Raw genomic sequence first — 16,522 nt, forward strand, 5'->3', positions numbered from 1 at the left:
TAGTACAGCAGTATTTTATACAGTAGCTTTAATCTTTTTTGCCTTGGATGGAATTAAGTACTCATTTTTTTCTTTTCTTCCTTACCACCCTTTCTCCTTGGTTTACATGCATACACATATATTCCCACAATTTCATTTTCTTTTCCCATAGTATAATTTTCTCTTTATTTTATATTTCAGTACATGTTTTGGTATGCTTGTTTTCTTCCTGTAATAACAATTATAATAAAAATGAGTTGTAATTAACTTATAAAATAAATAATTATAAATAATAATTATTATTTCATTATAATGATTCCAATAGTATTTCCATAATATTCAGCATTTAAATAGCAACCATTATTATTCTGAGTGGAAATGCATCTGTAGGTATTCTGTGTATTTTTTCCCCACTTTATTGAGGTATAATTGGTAAATAAAAGTGTATGTACTTAAGGTGCATAATGTAATGATTAGCTATACATGTAGATTGTGAGTTTACCACATTCAATCTAATTAACACATCCTCACCTCATTTAGTTACCTTTTATGGTAAGAATGCTTAAGATTTACTATCTTAGCAAATTTCAATATAGCAATAACTATAGTCACCCTAGGACTTAATTAATCTTCTAACTGGAGGTTTGTACACCTTTGACCAACATTTCCCCATTCTTCCCTCTACCCCCAACCCCTGGCAACCACCATTCTACTCTCTGGTTCTACATATTTGACTTTTTTAGATTACACATATTAAGTGAGATCATACAATATTTGTCTTTCTCGGTCTAGCCTATTTCCCTCAGCATAAGGCCCTCTGGTTTCATCCATGTTGTCACAAATGTCAAGATTTCTTTATTTTTTATGGCTGAATAATATTTCACTGTGTGTAGGTACATATATATCACACGTTCTTTACCCACTCATCCATTGATTAATACAGAAATTGTTTCTGTATCTTGACTATTGTGAATAATGCTATTGTGTGTTTTTAACACTGCTCCACATGACTGCCTCAGACTTCATAGCCCCTGCTAACCCAGGAGCAACAAGGCCAGAAGAAAACTAGGTATTTCAGGAGGGTTTTCTGTACTTACTTTCACTTTAAAAAGATTTTGGAGATCAGAACAACTAAAAGCATCAAGGAAATAAATAAGCACTGTATGGTCTGGTTTTCCAGTATGTAATCCTTGAGGGATGCTTAGGAGTTGTTTGATGCTTGTTTGGAAAAATAAAGAAATAAAATATTATTTTGGCACCATAATTTTCTCCTCTTCCTTCCTTTTTCCTCTTCTTTCTCCTCCTCTTCATTGTTCTTATTATTGGTTTAGTTTAGGTACAGTTATCCCATCCTTTTAGATTTATTAAGCAGAACCCTGACTGTAAAGGGCCTTAGGTGAAAACCTCCCCAGTGTTGTAAGCATCTTTGCTATTCGAGCACAATTGTGTCAAAAGTCTTTTTGGAACCCTGGGGCAAGTCATTTAATCTTTCTGAGTATCTGTTTCCTTATCTATAAAATGGGGATAATAATATCTAGCTCATATATTTATGCTGATAAATGGAATGAATTTAATATAAGAAATATTCATTGTAAACTGTAAAGTTCTCTTTAATATTAGGATATAAATTATTACAGTAATAGTAATAATAATTTAATTGGAAAAACATCCTCCTATTGGGGACTGGAGCTTTTCATGTGACATAGCCTATTGTAAGTGATATGTATAGTTAGACCACAATTTATGTAACTTATTTTATAAACTGGGCAATTAATTTGTTTCACACCCCTTGGGCCCATAACGAACACCACAGTCAGCGTGCTTACACATAAATGAGCTGCATTTGTGCACATCCCTTGGGAGTTTGGCTCCAGAAGGCCAGCCACCGTCTTACAGGGCAGGACTGTCTTTGCTCTGGGTTTCTGTCTTGTCAGTGCCCCTGCTCTGCTCTTTGGAGAATTCTTTTTCCCTTGCTTTTTCATTGGAGTCCAGAAGGACTTCCAGAAAGACCTGGGCATGAGTGGGTTGCAAGAGGATGCCCTTGTGGTTCTGTGTGGGCTGGTAAACTGGACTATTAATGTCCTTTGCTCTGGGGCACTGTGGTGCAGGGAAAGAGTAGGCTCTGCCCGTGGATGGGTGGGCAAAGTGAGAACAAGGAGAGGGAGTGCCAGCAGGTCTCCGGGCGCATGGTCCTGCCCAGAGGCCCTGTTGGGTCCCCAGGGCTCTCTCTCGGCTGGGCCTTAGAGGATTACCGTTGAATTCCCCACTCAACCTCTGCCAGAAAGAACAGGCTCTCTGCACTCTGCCTCCCCCGCCAAGTTGGATCCAAAGTGAAGAGTGAGGGCCGCAGCCCTCCAGGCTGTTAGCAGCTCTGCCTTTGAGGGAATGGCCTGTGAAATGTTAGAGAAGACCTGAATCCCTCCTCCCCGGGCGGATATCACCTTCGTCCTTTGGATTTTATAAAGAACCTGATCCTCTTTGCCTGAATGGAGCCAAATAAACGAGAGTCTCAGAGGAGGTTGATGGCTCAGCCGTAGAAGTCCCACAGCGACGTCTGGTTTTGATGTATTGCTGATGGATACGATCATGCTCAGAGAACGAGATCACTTCTGCCAGTTTGAGAGAAAGGTCATGTTTTTAATTTAACTTAATTTCCTACACCAAAGAGAATTTTCAATAGGATATTCGACTTTTGCACCTTTAATGAGACCAGATGCTCTGGGGCCTGCAGCAATGAAGAGAAAACAGATTTTCTAGTTTACACTTCCACTTGGTGCATTTCTAAATTGGGCATGTGTGGTTCCTATAAGGATGCCATTCCTGTCGGCGTTTCTTCTTTCTCATTGTTTCCCCTTTCTCCCTTTCTTCATTTCTGTCTTCCTTTTTCTCTTCCCATCCCTCCTCCCTCTCCTGCTACCACCCACCCACCTTCCCTCCCTCCTTTCCTTCCCTCAGGGCTTCCTTCCTTCCTCTCTTCTTCCTGTTCCCTCTCCTCCTTCTTAGGGTTATCTTTGAATGTAAAACATGGGCTAAACAATGTGCTGAGATGTTTGCAAACATATACTTAATTTCCCTTTTACAGATGAAGAAACCAAGATTCAGTAAGATTAAGTAAGGAATATACTATATATTGTGTCCGACTGATAAGTTGAGTAACACACTTGGATACCAAAACTAGGTCATCTGGGTTCAGCTCAGGGTTGACCATCTACTTGTGGAGTGACTTGGGAAAATTAGTTAACTTTTTGACTACTGGTCTACGTTGATTGTTTTAAAGTTGCAAGTTTAATTGTATTTTTAGTGATGACAATTGTACATACCAAAGAGCATATATATAGTTTATAGGCTAATAAACAAATGCTTGGATACCTTTCAGCCAGATTAGGCAAAGGAAAGTGGCTCATACTTTTGAGACCTTCCATGTACTCCTCTCTAGGACCATCCCAACGTCACTAAACCCTCAGAGCTAACCATTGTTTTGGAGTTTTATTTTATGTTATTTTCCTTGTATTTCTGTATACATTTTACATACACACATACAATTCCTAAGGAATATATTAATTAGTGTTGCTTGTTTTAGTACTTTATTAAACTGAGGGATACTACACTGTATTTTTCTTTGTCTTTTTATACTTTTAACTGTATTTATGAGATTTAACCACACAGTTACAGCTCTATTATTTTCAGTGCTAAATGGAATGCTATTATATTACTTTGTCTCTATTGATTTAGTCATTCTCTTCTCAATGGACATTGGGTTGTTGCAGCTTTTTGATGTTACAAAAACTTCTGTTTTGCACATTATTAGACTTTTCACCTGGGACACATCTGCTGAAGTTCCTCTAGCACATATACCTGAGAATGGGATGCCCATAATTGTATATGTTCAACTTCATGCCCAACTGATTCCTAATTGTGTTGTAACCTGTTTACTCTCTGACTGGTAGGGAGTTTCCATTTCTCCACATCCTCACCAACACTTGGTATTGTCAGATTTTAAATCCTTTGCCAATAAGGTGAGTGCAAAATACATCTTGTTTCAACTAGCAACTTTCATTTGTAATGAAACTGATCAACTTTATATATGCTTATAGTTACTTAAATTTTCTCTTATGTAAAGTATCTGTTTATGCTTTTTCTTTCCTTCCCTTTCTTTCTCTGTCCATTTCTTTCTTACAGTTTCATCTTCTGCGTTTATTAAATAGGGGACTATTCTGGAAGCTCCCTAATGGCCTTTACAAATCTAGGCTCTGTGATTCAAAGACTGTTACTGCGATGCTGCTAACTCTCTGCTTTCACACATTGCATTCCTTTCTTTAAAACATGCTTCTGTGTCTTGGAGATTGATGCCAGCTCATGACCCCGACTCTTAGATCAAGGACAATATAGAAAAAGTCTCCCATAAAATAGCCTGAGAGAATTTTCTGACCTTCATTGATAATTTGTAAATTCTTATTGACAATTAAAAAATAAGATCTCTTTTTACCTCATTTGAATTCCCTCAAATATTTATAAGTTGGGCATATATTGTGACTGGCCAAAATCTATTTTTCTGCCAAAGACATACTAGAGGGGCCTCTCTCTTCTTTTTCTGCTGTTCTACCCTAGTAGTAGAATCAGGAAAAATATTTAAAGTCTAGGAGATAGCTTCTTCCTGTTTCTATAAAGTTAAGTACAGACTAATCATAGTTTATTTTAGGATAATTTAGTATATGCCTCATTATTGATCTATTTCTAATTCATGTTTTCCTTCAGGTTTCAAAATATAACCAAAAAATGTTTTCAAAAGTAACAAATCAAAACAAAATTCTCCCAAACCAATGAACCAACTAATCAGTGAAAACTCAAACCTAAACCACTGTAAAAGAACCCTCAAAAGCATGATCAAATCTGATATTACCCTCTGATTTAGATCAGGACCAGGAACTATGCAGGAGCAACTAAAGGTTCTTGCACAGTTGCCGATGTCTGCTCCTGCCTCGCCTTAATCTTACCAGATCAGGGATCTCTGAACCAAAATAGGAAAACAGCATGTCATCAAGGTGGCACAGTAGAGGTTGCCCACTCATACATCATAGCGGCAATAATTTGGCAGCTATCGGTGGACAAAAGTGACTTTGTGGGAGCTTTGGGATTCAAGTAGGGTTGTGAAACCCCAGGGGAGCCCCAGATTGAGGAGGGCTGTTCAGAGAGGGCAGTCATACAACTATGTTGCAGGTTTGCTGACTGTGGTCCTAGTTATAGACTCAGAAACAGCTCCATCTCTCTGTGGACGTGGCTACAGCCTCATTTGGCCTTTTTTTTTTTTCTATACATGTTGTCCTGCCAAGGCCATCTGCCAGCACCAACCTGGGAGGATTCACACCCACTTGTGCCTTGGGTAGCAGGCCAACTGACCTAAGTCCCGACTGTGGACTGCCGACCTGGCTCCAGCCCCTCTTAGCTACGGTCTGGGATCGGTCCTGCTTACCCGAGGACCCAGCAGAACTGACACTCCTCTGTGTCCCTAGAGGCATTGGTTTGACTGTGGATCCTGATGCAGCCCTGTGACCTGGCTCCAGCCTTGCTTGGTATAATCCATGGGAAGTCCTGCCTACTCAGAACCTGATAGAAAGCATGCCTGTCCATAACCCTGAGGCAGGTCTGCAGACCTTGGGCACAGTTCTGTGACCTGGTTTGAGCCTCATCCAATTGCGGTCTGGGGCCAGTCTTGTTCACCCAGTGACCTGCCTGGTGATGCAGCACGAACATTCCCAGGGACATGGTGGGATTCAGAGCTTTCTGCACACTTGGAGACAGGCCCAGCAAACACAACTGCAGACCCGAAGTGGACCACCCTTGTCCCAGCACCAGCCCTACTACCAACGTCCTGGAGGCAGTCTGGTCCTCTTGGGAAACAGGCAGGATTTACAACCACCTAAGCTCTTGGTAGCAGGACCCCACTATGGACCCAGCTTCAAGTCCACTCAACTGCAATACCAGAGACAATTCCATCATCCAGGGATCTGAAAGATCTTTTCCTGGCAAAGCCAGTGTGTAGAGACTGAAAGAGGTGTTTACTCCTTCAAATGCTCAAGAAAAGAGATACCAATACAAGGCTACATAGATAATGAAAAATCAGGTAAACATGACACCATCAAAGGAAATTAATAAAGCTCCAGTAGCCAACCACAAAGAAATGGAAATTTATAAATTGCCTGACAAGGAATTCACAATAATCATCTTAAAGAAGCTCAGCAAGAGGCAAAAGGACATAGACAACTAAATAAAATCAAGAAAGCAGTATATGAACAAAATGACAAGTTTATTAAAGAAATAGAAACCATAAAGAATGAACCAAACAAATCCTGAACCTGAACAATACAATGATTGAAGTGAAAAACTCCATTGAGAGTTTCAATAATGAGAGGCTTGATCATGCAGAAGAAAGAGTTAGCTAACTTGGAGACAAGTCATTTGAAATCAGCATGGTGACTATAGTTAATAATACTCCTTTGCATATTTGAAATTTGCTAAGAGAGTAGAACTTAAGTGTTCTCACCACAAGCCAAACATGGTAACTATGCGAAATGATGGATGTGTTCATTAGCTTATTTGTGGTAATCATTTCTCAATGTGTACATGTATCAAATATCACATTGTACATCTCAAATATATGCAATTTTTATCTGTCAATTATACCTCAGTAAAGCTGGAAAAAAAACCCGAAGAGAAATATGTATTATAATGGAATATCAGAAGATTCAAGATTTGGCCACTCATTAAGTGTCCAGCAACGCTCTCATGTTTTCAGAAACTCAACTCTATAAAATTGCCAAGGAGCTTTGGTTAGAACCTCTGCCTCATAGTTAGTGGGTGATGCCTGATTGGCGGGGGGCCCGTGGTTGTAGAAGTCTCTTGAAAGCACATGGCCTTTGTGAAGTTTCCCTCCTGCATCAGAGAGGTCCGTGATGTGGCCTGTCTCATCTCTACCTCCTGCAGGCCTCAGCACAGAGCCCAAGATCAGATCAGAAAATTGGGCCCTATCATCAGAAGGCTGGATTATTGAACCCTCTCTCCTAAGGAGGCATGTACATATACTGAAAATGGCAGTTCTTGGCTTTCACAGGGAGATAATAAGAGATAGGTCAAGTGACATTGGAACTGGTAGCCTCTGTTTTATTTCCATAGGGCTGACCAGGATGGAACTTGGGTGGGCAATGTGTATGCGTAAGCTGGTTGAAGACAGTGAACTAGAATGTTTGAAGAGCACACATAGGTTTCTTTAACTTCATGGTTTAAAATCCCTGGGAGTTCTGTTGAATCCTGTCAAAGTGGGGAATAGAAGGGTTTGGAGGCCCAGTGTACTACTCAGTCAAAGCAGCTTACTTACCTGTCCCCTATGCATTTTGCATTTGATTCCATGTAAAAATATGTATATGAACAAAATGACAAATTTATTAAATAAATTATAAAGAATATATATATCTCTCTATATATAAAGAGATTTATTATAAGGAATTGGCTCAAGTGATTATGGAGCCTGAGAAGTCCCAAGATCTAAAGTCGGCAGGCTAGAGACCCATGCGAGCTGTGGCCTAAGCTCCAATCCAAGTCTGTGTCTGAAAGCAGCAGGAGACACCAGTGTCCCAATTCAAAGACAGGCAGAGAGAGACAATTATCGCCTCCCTCTGCCTTTTTGTTCTATTCAGGCTTTTGTTGGACTGGATGAAACCCACGTACACTGGGGAGGGAAGTCTGCTTTAGTCTCTACCAGTTCAACTGTTGTCTCATCCAGAAATGCCCTCACAGACATACTTAGAATAATGCTTAACCAAATATCTGGATATCGTGTGGCCCAGTCAAGTTGACACGTAAAGTTAATCATCACAAAAGGGCTCTAACATTTAAAAGCAGGAAAAAGTGAAAATCTTTGGTTTACAGGGTAGTAAGGTGATAGTGACAGTCATGTGGATGTAAAATTGTCACATTAAGGGCAACAATGTCTTGTTGGCCTTTTCCAACCATGCACAGTTGTAGTATATCCTCTGATTGTTTAGAGGTCTCTGTATGACATCATATATTAACAATGTCTAACTGTTTTAAGAAAATATTCTCATGCATAATCTCTCTGATTTTCTGACTTTATCAGTTCTTCTCTTTGCCAGCTCTTACTATGGCTCCTGTTAATTCTGACCCACTCCCACTGATGAGTGGTATGACCCTTTACTACATGCACTGGCCAGTCCATCCTTCTTGCCTGTTTCCCCTGGTGCCTGGAAAAATCAAGTTGGATTATTTTGGGTAATTTTTTTTGCTTAGGATCAATTTTTGTTTTTCCCTGTAACCTAGATCACTGCTTCTGAAGGTAGAGCAGGTATCAGCTGAAGAGCTTTTCAATACACAGATTCCAGGGCCCTACTTCCAGAGAGTAGACCTGAGGTGGAGGGTCAGAGAATTTACATTTCTAACAAGAATCTTGGAAATGCTATTATTGTTCTTGTTTGAGGATCTTAATTAGAGTAGTGCTGTTTCTAGGTGGTACTTCAAATCTGTTTATATTTAGTATAATATATGGTAGATTTTTCACTGTCATCTTGTGGTTTCAAAATAAATAATATTTTATACTATTTGAATGATTTTTAACCATTAGTTATTTCTCACTAAGTTGTTGGTTCTTTGAGGACCAACACTTATTCAGACTTTGCTGCATTATGAAGTCAGTTCACACCATGCTCAGCAAATATATGTTGATTGACGAGTAAAGGAAGGAAGAAATGCTCAGTTGATGGAATTCCAGAGCATTCAGGGTTCCAGGCTCACCCCTCACAGCCTGATGCCATATTGCATCCAAACCCTGGAAACTGTGATCTCTTTCACTTCCTGCTGCAACTCACTGGCAGCCTTGAGACCACCCTGTCTGAGGCTGGGAAGTGAGAAATTCTGAAAGCGATCGAACACTGTAAATTTTCACAGTGGTTCAGTTGAAAGCTGTTGGGCACAGATGTTTCTGTAATCGTGATATGCTGGGAACATTCTCTGGGCTCCAAGCACACAGGGCCTCAGCTTCATTCTTCCACCTGGGTGCCTCAGTGGGCCAGTCTCACTGTATCCAGGCTGTAATGGGAACCAGGTGGTAGCATGTGTCTGTCTTGAAAGAGCTGAGCAAGAATCATGTCTCAGTCCCAGTCAGTCCTTCCCTCTTCCCACTTTCTTCCTTGGGGAGCTACTTTAGTGATGGCGAACTCCTCTGCTCACTCCAAAGTGGAGGCGATGCTCTGCCTTTTGTCCAAAATGGGAATTCAGTCTCATGTTTGCTGTTGGGTGGAGCTGTGGAAGACTTCCAAATGTTCTTTGATAGGCTGTAAGAAAAGAATCAGGAAAAGTTGCAGTGGTGTGAAAGGATATGACTGTTCCAAGTGACCTCTGTGTGATCAGGATCCCACTGTCACATAAAAACCCACAGAACGATTCTGAAACTTGTGACATATTCCTTCCAAAACCGAATTTGCTTTCAGCATATAATATTCCTGCCTTTGGCTAGAGATCACTCTCATTTGTTTCAGGGCTCTTCCTGCCCATGGGAACATGAGGAAAGCCATGAATAGCACAGGGGAAACATCTGCCACCGTTTGAAATGGATGCGGCAAAACTGACAAAAGTTCAACAAACTAGGAACATTTTTCACACGTGTTTCAAGTTGGAGTAAGTTTAACCTCTGCACATTGTAGTCAAAGGTGTAAAGAAGACAGAGGAGAAGGTATGAAGAACTACAGACCTAGGAAGAGGAAGCCGTGCACCATCAGACATTTCTTGGGAGGGCCGCACACAGCAGTAAGTGTCTCGTCCTGCTTGCGTGACTATCCTTGCGCATACAGTGATCGGTGTTACTGTGTAACAAACGTTCTTCTACTTCTTTTCACAAGACATTTTCTTAATACAGGTGTTGAAAGACCTGTTTTTGTACACCTTGGTATAAGCTTTATGTCTTAATTGTACTGCTGATGTGTAACATTATCTATATAATGTTATATAAGACAAGTTTACCCTACACTGTATTCACAGATCTTCTAAGAGCCAAGAGGAGTCTCTCCTTGCAGTTTTAGCTTCTATATAGAATACGTTCCATATTAAAATATAGTTAGATCTTTCTTCTTGGTTCTAATTATTCACCATGTAGTTATTTAAAAAAAAAAAAAAGACTTATTCAGCTTTTCGAATGTATAATCTCCATGTAGCAAAAGAAAGATAAAGATTCTAAATTATTTGCTCTAACTTAGTAAGGTAACGGTTAAGAGAAAACTAAAAGAAGCTCACATAAAAAATATAAAAACAACCAAAACAGATAAACTATTAGAAGAATAAGAGAGTTCAGCAAATTTGCTGGATCCCAGATCAGCTTAAATATATTTAACATTGTTTTGCATCAGCAATAATTAGCTGTCATCTCAAAACATAAGAAGTATCAAGAAAAACTCAGAAGTATCTAGAAATTAGCTTAACAAAGAGCATACATTTCTATTGAAAAATGCTAAATTCTATTAGATTATATAAAAGATGATTGATTTAAATGGAGACACATTCCATGTCCTTGTGTGGAATGAGTTAATATTATCTAGCTGTTTTCTCTTCCAAATTAATTTATAAATCCAACCCAATTTCATTTAAAATTCCAGTGGGATATTTTGAAGAACTTGATAAACATGTTCTAAAAATTATATGGAAGAAATAAGGCCCATGAATAGCTAAATGAATAAGAAAATAGGAAAAAAGAATATTTTTCTTGCCAGATATGAAGACATGTTATAAAGAGTGATCTCCATGTGAAACAGACAAATAATCTAAGGGAACACAATAGAGGTCTCAGATACAGACATGTATTTATGTATCAAAGTATTTATATCTATGTCTGAAACATCTATATGTCTATGCCACCTATATCTCTAATAAATGTATTTCTATTTCACCCACATGTATTGTACACATATATCTATCTATATGTATATTTATATCTACATCTGGGAACTTAATATTCCAGAAAACTGGCACAAAAATCAGTGATCTTAAGTCGGCAGGCTAGAGACCCATGCGAGCTGTGACCTAAGCTCCAATCCAAGTCTGTGTCTGAAAGCAGCAGGAGACACCAGTGTCCCAGTTCAAAGACAGGCAGAGAGAGACAATTATCGCCTCCCTCTGCCTTTTTGTTCTATTCAGGCTTTTGTTGGATTGGATGAGACCCACGTACACTGGGGAGGGAAGTCTGCTTTAGTCTCTACCAATTCAACTGTTGTCTCACCCAGAAATGCCCTCACAGACATACTTAGAATAATGCTTAACCAAATATCTGGATATCCTGTGGCCCAGTCAAGTTGACACGTAAAGTTAATCATCACAAAAGGGCTCTAACATTTAAAAGCAGGAAAAAGTGAAAATCCTTGGTTTACAGGGTAATAAGGTGATAGTGACAGTCATGTGGATGTTGTATAAATTGTCATGTGACAATTTATCAGTGAATGGGAGTGGGGAGGCAGGAAGATAAGTAGTTTCATAGTTTTTCATAGTTAGATGTAGGAAAACTGCCTCACAATGTAAAGATAAATAAACCTGGTAAAATGCAAAAATGAATTTCAGATGGGTCAAAGACTTAGATTTGGAAAGAAATGCTATAGTGTTATTTGAAGAAAATATAGAAGAATACTTTCAATGCTTGGGAGAAAGGAAGAACTTAAAACCACTAAAACACAATGCATGAGGCAGAAAAGCGGATGAATTTGGTCATGTCAAATTTAATGGCATAATGAATACAATTAATAACAGTTTAACAGTTGAGACAACTTCTTACTATTTGGACAAGTTATTAATATTTAGGACATAAAAAGAGCTTTTAAAAATCAACATGTAAAAGAGAGGAACCCTGGTGAGAAACGGGCCAAGGATATAAATAACCAGTTTAACCAAGGAAAGACCTCAAAGGTTAACAAGTAAATAGATGGAAATTAAATGAAAATTAAACAACGGGCTAGAGCTTTATACTTGTTTATTCTTGCTAAAATCATAAAATATGACAATGCCAAGTGTTGGGAAGTGCAAGCATATGAAGTAATTCTCATGCTTTGCTGGGGGAGCCTAGACCAGTGCAGACACTCTGAAGAGGAATCTGGCAGTACTCGGCTAAAGTACGTATGCTCTACGATCCAGAACAAAAATGCTCATGCAAGTCCACAGGCAACCTACGTGCAGAATGATTTATGGTGAAAGATGTTGAAGGCAATCCATTCTCTGTCACTGGGGAAGTGGACAGTTAAAACATAAAGTTGCATATTACAGAGTATTACACTATAAGTTAGAAGCAATGGACTAAATATTGATGGATCTTAAAATACAATGTAGAATTTAAAAGTAGGAAATACAATGATATCCATAGCACTATACCATGTATGTGCAATAAAAATCCATGCACACAAAACAATGCATATTTTACAAGAACACATACAACAAAGGGATGTGCCTTTACACACATTGGAATGGGAGGGAGGGATTAGGTTTAAGGTTAGGGTTAGGAGGACAGTAAGTCAAAAATGGGCATAAAAGGGAAAACTAACAAAAAGAGAGGATGTGCAGACTAATGATGATAAGGTGTCCTAAAATGAGAAGCAGGATTAATTTAAGATTTTAAATCTTAAAAAAATGAAGATGGAAAAAGTAAAGAAGTTTCCATTTAAAAGTTGCCAACTCCTCTGCTTTCATGTCTTTAGAGGTGGTATCAGGAAAACAGTTTGGAGCAAATCCTATCCCTTTCAGGAAAACAAATAAAAAAACAAACCCTTGAGTGACAGCTGTGTTGTGTAAATGTAAGGCCAACCTCTTGTGGCTTCACCAAATTCTCCCCCAGAACTGGTAGCTAGGGTTGCTGTTGGGTAATCTGTAAAAGGGCAAAGATCCTCCTTCGGGAGTGAAGGGTTGGAACTCTGACTTCTGTTTAGGGGAAGAAGATTGGATTGAGAGTGTTTTGAGTAAGTTTCCTCAAAACCATGTGTTACCAAGGAGAACTCAGTGTAGGCTGGTCTGGTGACCTAGGCTCAATGTCAGGGCTAAGGCATATGTCAGGTGCTGGATGGAGGAGAGGGACAGGGCTGTATCTGGCTTAGAATTAGACTAAGGCTAGGAGCTCCTCTCTTTTATCCAGCCCTTTCTGTTCTAGGGTGCAATAGTTGAGCATGTGAGGGTAGAGCAAAGTCCTTGGGAAGCCAAGCTGGGGACATCCTTGGTCAAGCCCAGCTCTAGAGTAGGTGGGATTGTTCCTCTTGAAGAAACTCTACTGTTTGCATAGGGATCTGAACCAATAGGAGTGTTATCATGGCTGTCCACTAAGGTGTATCTATTTCTAACAGAAATGAGTGTGGCAAAGACAACAGCCATAGCAGTCAAAACCTGGGGTTTTGGTTGTGGATAAATTTCTTACTTTATTTGGAGTTTGAAAGTTGGAGTAGCCTCCTTGGTTTGAATAAACATTGGGCTCTTGGACAATTCTAGGCAAAGGAAATCCTAAGCAAGAGAAACTGGATATCCTCCTAATCTGGATAGGATAGAGACTTAAAGGGTCAAGTTGAATGTTAAGAAGAAAAGTGACAGTGTTGTGGTGAACTGGGTAATACCAGTTACACAACTAAATTCTAGTGCTTCAGGAAACAATTTAGAGTGCCCATTATGTGCCAGACATTCTGCTAAAAAATGAGATGGAGTCAGGATGATTAAGACATGACTTTCTCTGACAGATCCCAATGGAATGTTGTTTTCATATAGCAAGGAATCGAGCCCCTGGAGTTCACTGTGCTCTTAATCGTAAAGTGAGGATAAGGATTGTAGTGCACAGCTACTGATCAGAACTGCATGCTCAGTAAAGGCGAGCATGACCATAAATTCTGCTGTGGATACTGTATAAGCAAATCAAGCACACTAGAAATGGTACAACCGTGATCCTCCAGTCATTCACTTAGCAGTTTGGTCTATTGTGGAGCTCTGTGCTGGATGCTCTGAGATGCCTGGCAACACGGTATGGCCTTGATTTGCTTCGGCCCTGCTGTAGCACTGGGCCAGGGCAGTTGCTGGAAGAGCATCTCTGATAGAATTATCTTAACCTTCCGGGAAAGAAAGGCTTCACCTTGCAGGGACCTCGGTGGTTCTCTGGTCTGTTTGTTCTCTCCTTGCCTGTCATAACTGTGTTTATGTACCACCCAACCCTTCCCATTAAAAACAACAAGAGATGATGGAGCCCTAATGAATCACTCTCCAAGCATCTAAGTCACAATTCTCAATTACAGCTCCCTGTCACCAGGACAATGATCTCTGTGCATCGGCGATCTTCACGTAAGCTTGTTAAGAGATCCATTAGGAGGGTGTGTGGACTCTCTCTTTCCCTTTGTATTGTTCCAACAAGAAGCCACTTGCCTATGCGGCCCTTCCCTCACCGGACTTGAAGCTCTGAGTCACACATTGGCAGTGTGGGAGTAAAGAGGACCTCTGGGATTCAACAAATTCTGCCTGAGAGAAGGTATCAGACTAAGTTCAAGGGTGTTTTCCTTCCTGCACATTGTGAGGACGGCTGCTGTGTTGGGGCTTTGCTTATCCCTTGCTTCTCGTCTTGGCCCATCTCTAATGGGGGTTAGGTAGAGCTGGTAGAGCTGCAGGGTGGACTGAATCAGTCAGCCAGCTATAGTGGTGGTGAATATCCTAGGGCAAAGAAAAATTAGGGGCCTATTTGAAGAGGAGATCCTGATGTCGTTGAGTATAGGAAGAAAGTTCTCTAGCAATCATATATGTGCATGGGGGCTGGCAGCTATTGTAATTTGGAAAGAGCTAAGAGAACCCAGGGCTTTGATCTTGAACACGGAGAGGGGCCCAGGACCTCCACAAACAAAGTGGTGTGTGTGTCTGTGCAGGGTGGGGTGTTAGAGTTGACCCCTCCAAACTCAGTGCCCTGGCATGCCCCCTTCTGCTTGGCCTGCCGCCGTTGGGTGTGGGTGCTGCGACCTCTCCTTCTCTGCAGGCGTTTGGGAGGAGAGTGAGTAGGGAATTCCATCTGCAGAAATCTGCAGGTGGAAGAACCTCAGGAGTCATCACTGGGGCACCAGGTCCTCCTTGGACTTAACAGTGTTTATAGCTGGCATCTCCATGTCTCTGTGGCGCTCGGACTATACCTTCTCCAGCGCTTCACTTGGGCTCTCTTCTGCCCCCTGTATCAATCCCCGTAGAGGCAGAAACGACCGTGTGAGCCCCCTGTCCCCTCCCTCCCATGTCCAACCTCACAGGTCTGGATGGGGCTCCCCACAGACAACCACCAGGCCTCTGTGTCCCCCTCCCTCAGTTCAGTGTCACTCCATCCTTGGTCCTACTTGTTGAACGACTAAATGGCCAGGCCTATACACACTGCATCTCCTTTAATATTTACAAAAATCCAGTGAAAGAAAATCAGTATCCCAATTTTATAGATAAGAACACTTAGATTCAGAAATTTTAAGTAATTTGCCCAAGGTCACCTAACTAATAAATGATACATCTAGGGTTTTGTCTGGAGTCTGTCAGATTCTACATTTTTAGCTTCTTTCTGCTACCCTTGTGGGCTGTTTGATGGTATGGATTTGGTAGTTTCTTTCGGTTTCATTTGAATTCTTGGGTTGTTCCCTAGTTCCCCACCAGAGGCCTCTTTGGCTCTTACGTCCACTCCCTCAGGAAGGAACTTTTAAGTCAGGCCAACTGGCCAGTGCCTCCAGCCCATGCCAATCTATGAAATCAAGTGACAAATGTTAGTAGATGTTCTTGGCTGGGGATTTTTAAACCAAGGAACCTCTTTAATGATTGTGCAAATTTGATTTGTTCTTCAACATGCTTGCTCATTTCTTTTCTGCAGATTCAGAATAAAGCTTTTCCTACCATCGCTGTCTCATGGAAGATCATGTTCATCATGAAACAATTGGTTAAAAAAAACTATTCTCATTTACAACAATTTGTCTCTGTGATCACGATTTTCTTTTCTTTTGAAAAATAGAATCAAGGCAAAATACTGAAATAAATTGGATGCTGAGAGTGATACAAAATTGGAACTGTCATCCTCAATTTCAAATTTTCTTCTTAATAAAATTAACTTCATTGTTCTTAGCAATTGTCTTTGTAATGAATACATGTACTAATTTACTAGTAACTGATTTAAATTTTTTTTGTTTATGGTTTAGGGTTGCATGTCTTTCATTTATTAGGAGAATTCATCTGCTAAAAAACGTTTGAAAAACACTGCCTAGATGATCACTCAGAAAGCCTTGCTTCTGGCCCACTTCCACTACCCCTACTTTTGTAGACCCCCTACCTGTTTGTGCTCCAGTCTTGACTTTGACCTCTGGATTTGTGGATTTCTTTAATCCCTTTCTTGCCATTTTGAAACTTGCATGAAATTTTCAACTTTGCAAGTTCCAGCATCTGCCATTTTCTGAGGTTAGAAGTGACTTCTCCAGCCCAGCCCAGCAGAAGAAGCTTCCCAGGCATACCTTGCTGATGAATGCTGAAGTGGCTC

General features: G+C 40.3%; 1 long non-coding RNA gene across 7 annotated transcripts in view; it reads left to right on the forward strand.

Annotated features, from left to right (window-relative positions):
* LOC108403824 (uncharacterized) overlaps nt 1–16,522 on the forward strand; it is a 251,403-nt gene that overhangs the window by 28,945 nt on the left and 205,936 nt on the right. Inside the window, exon 4 of one of the 7 annotated variants that reach the window (XR_001854801.3) lies at nt 9,525–16,005. The exons of 5 other annotated variants lie outside the window; for them this stretch is intronic. This is a non-coding gene — a long non-coding RNA (uncharacterized lncRNA). One more of the 7 variants, XR_001854800.3, reaches the window with a different exon arrangement.

Source organism: Manis javanica, chromosome 1 (genome assembly GCF_040802235.1).
Source record: "Manis javanica isolate MJ-LG chromosome 1, MJ_LKY, whole genome shotgun sequence".
In the NCBI taxonomy this organism is placed as follows: Eukaryota; Metazoa; Chordata; class Mammalia; order Pholidota; family Manidae; genus Manis; species Manis javanica.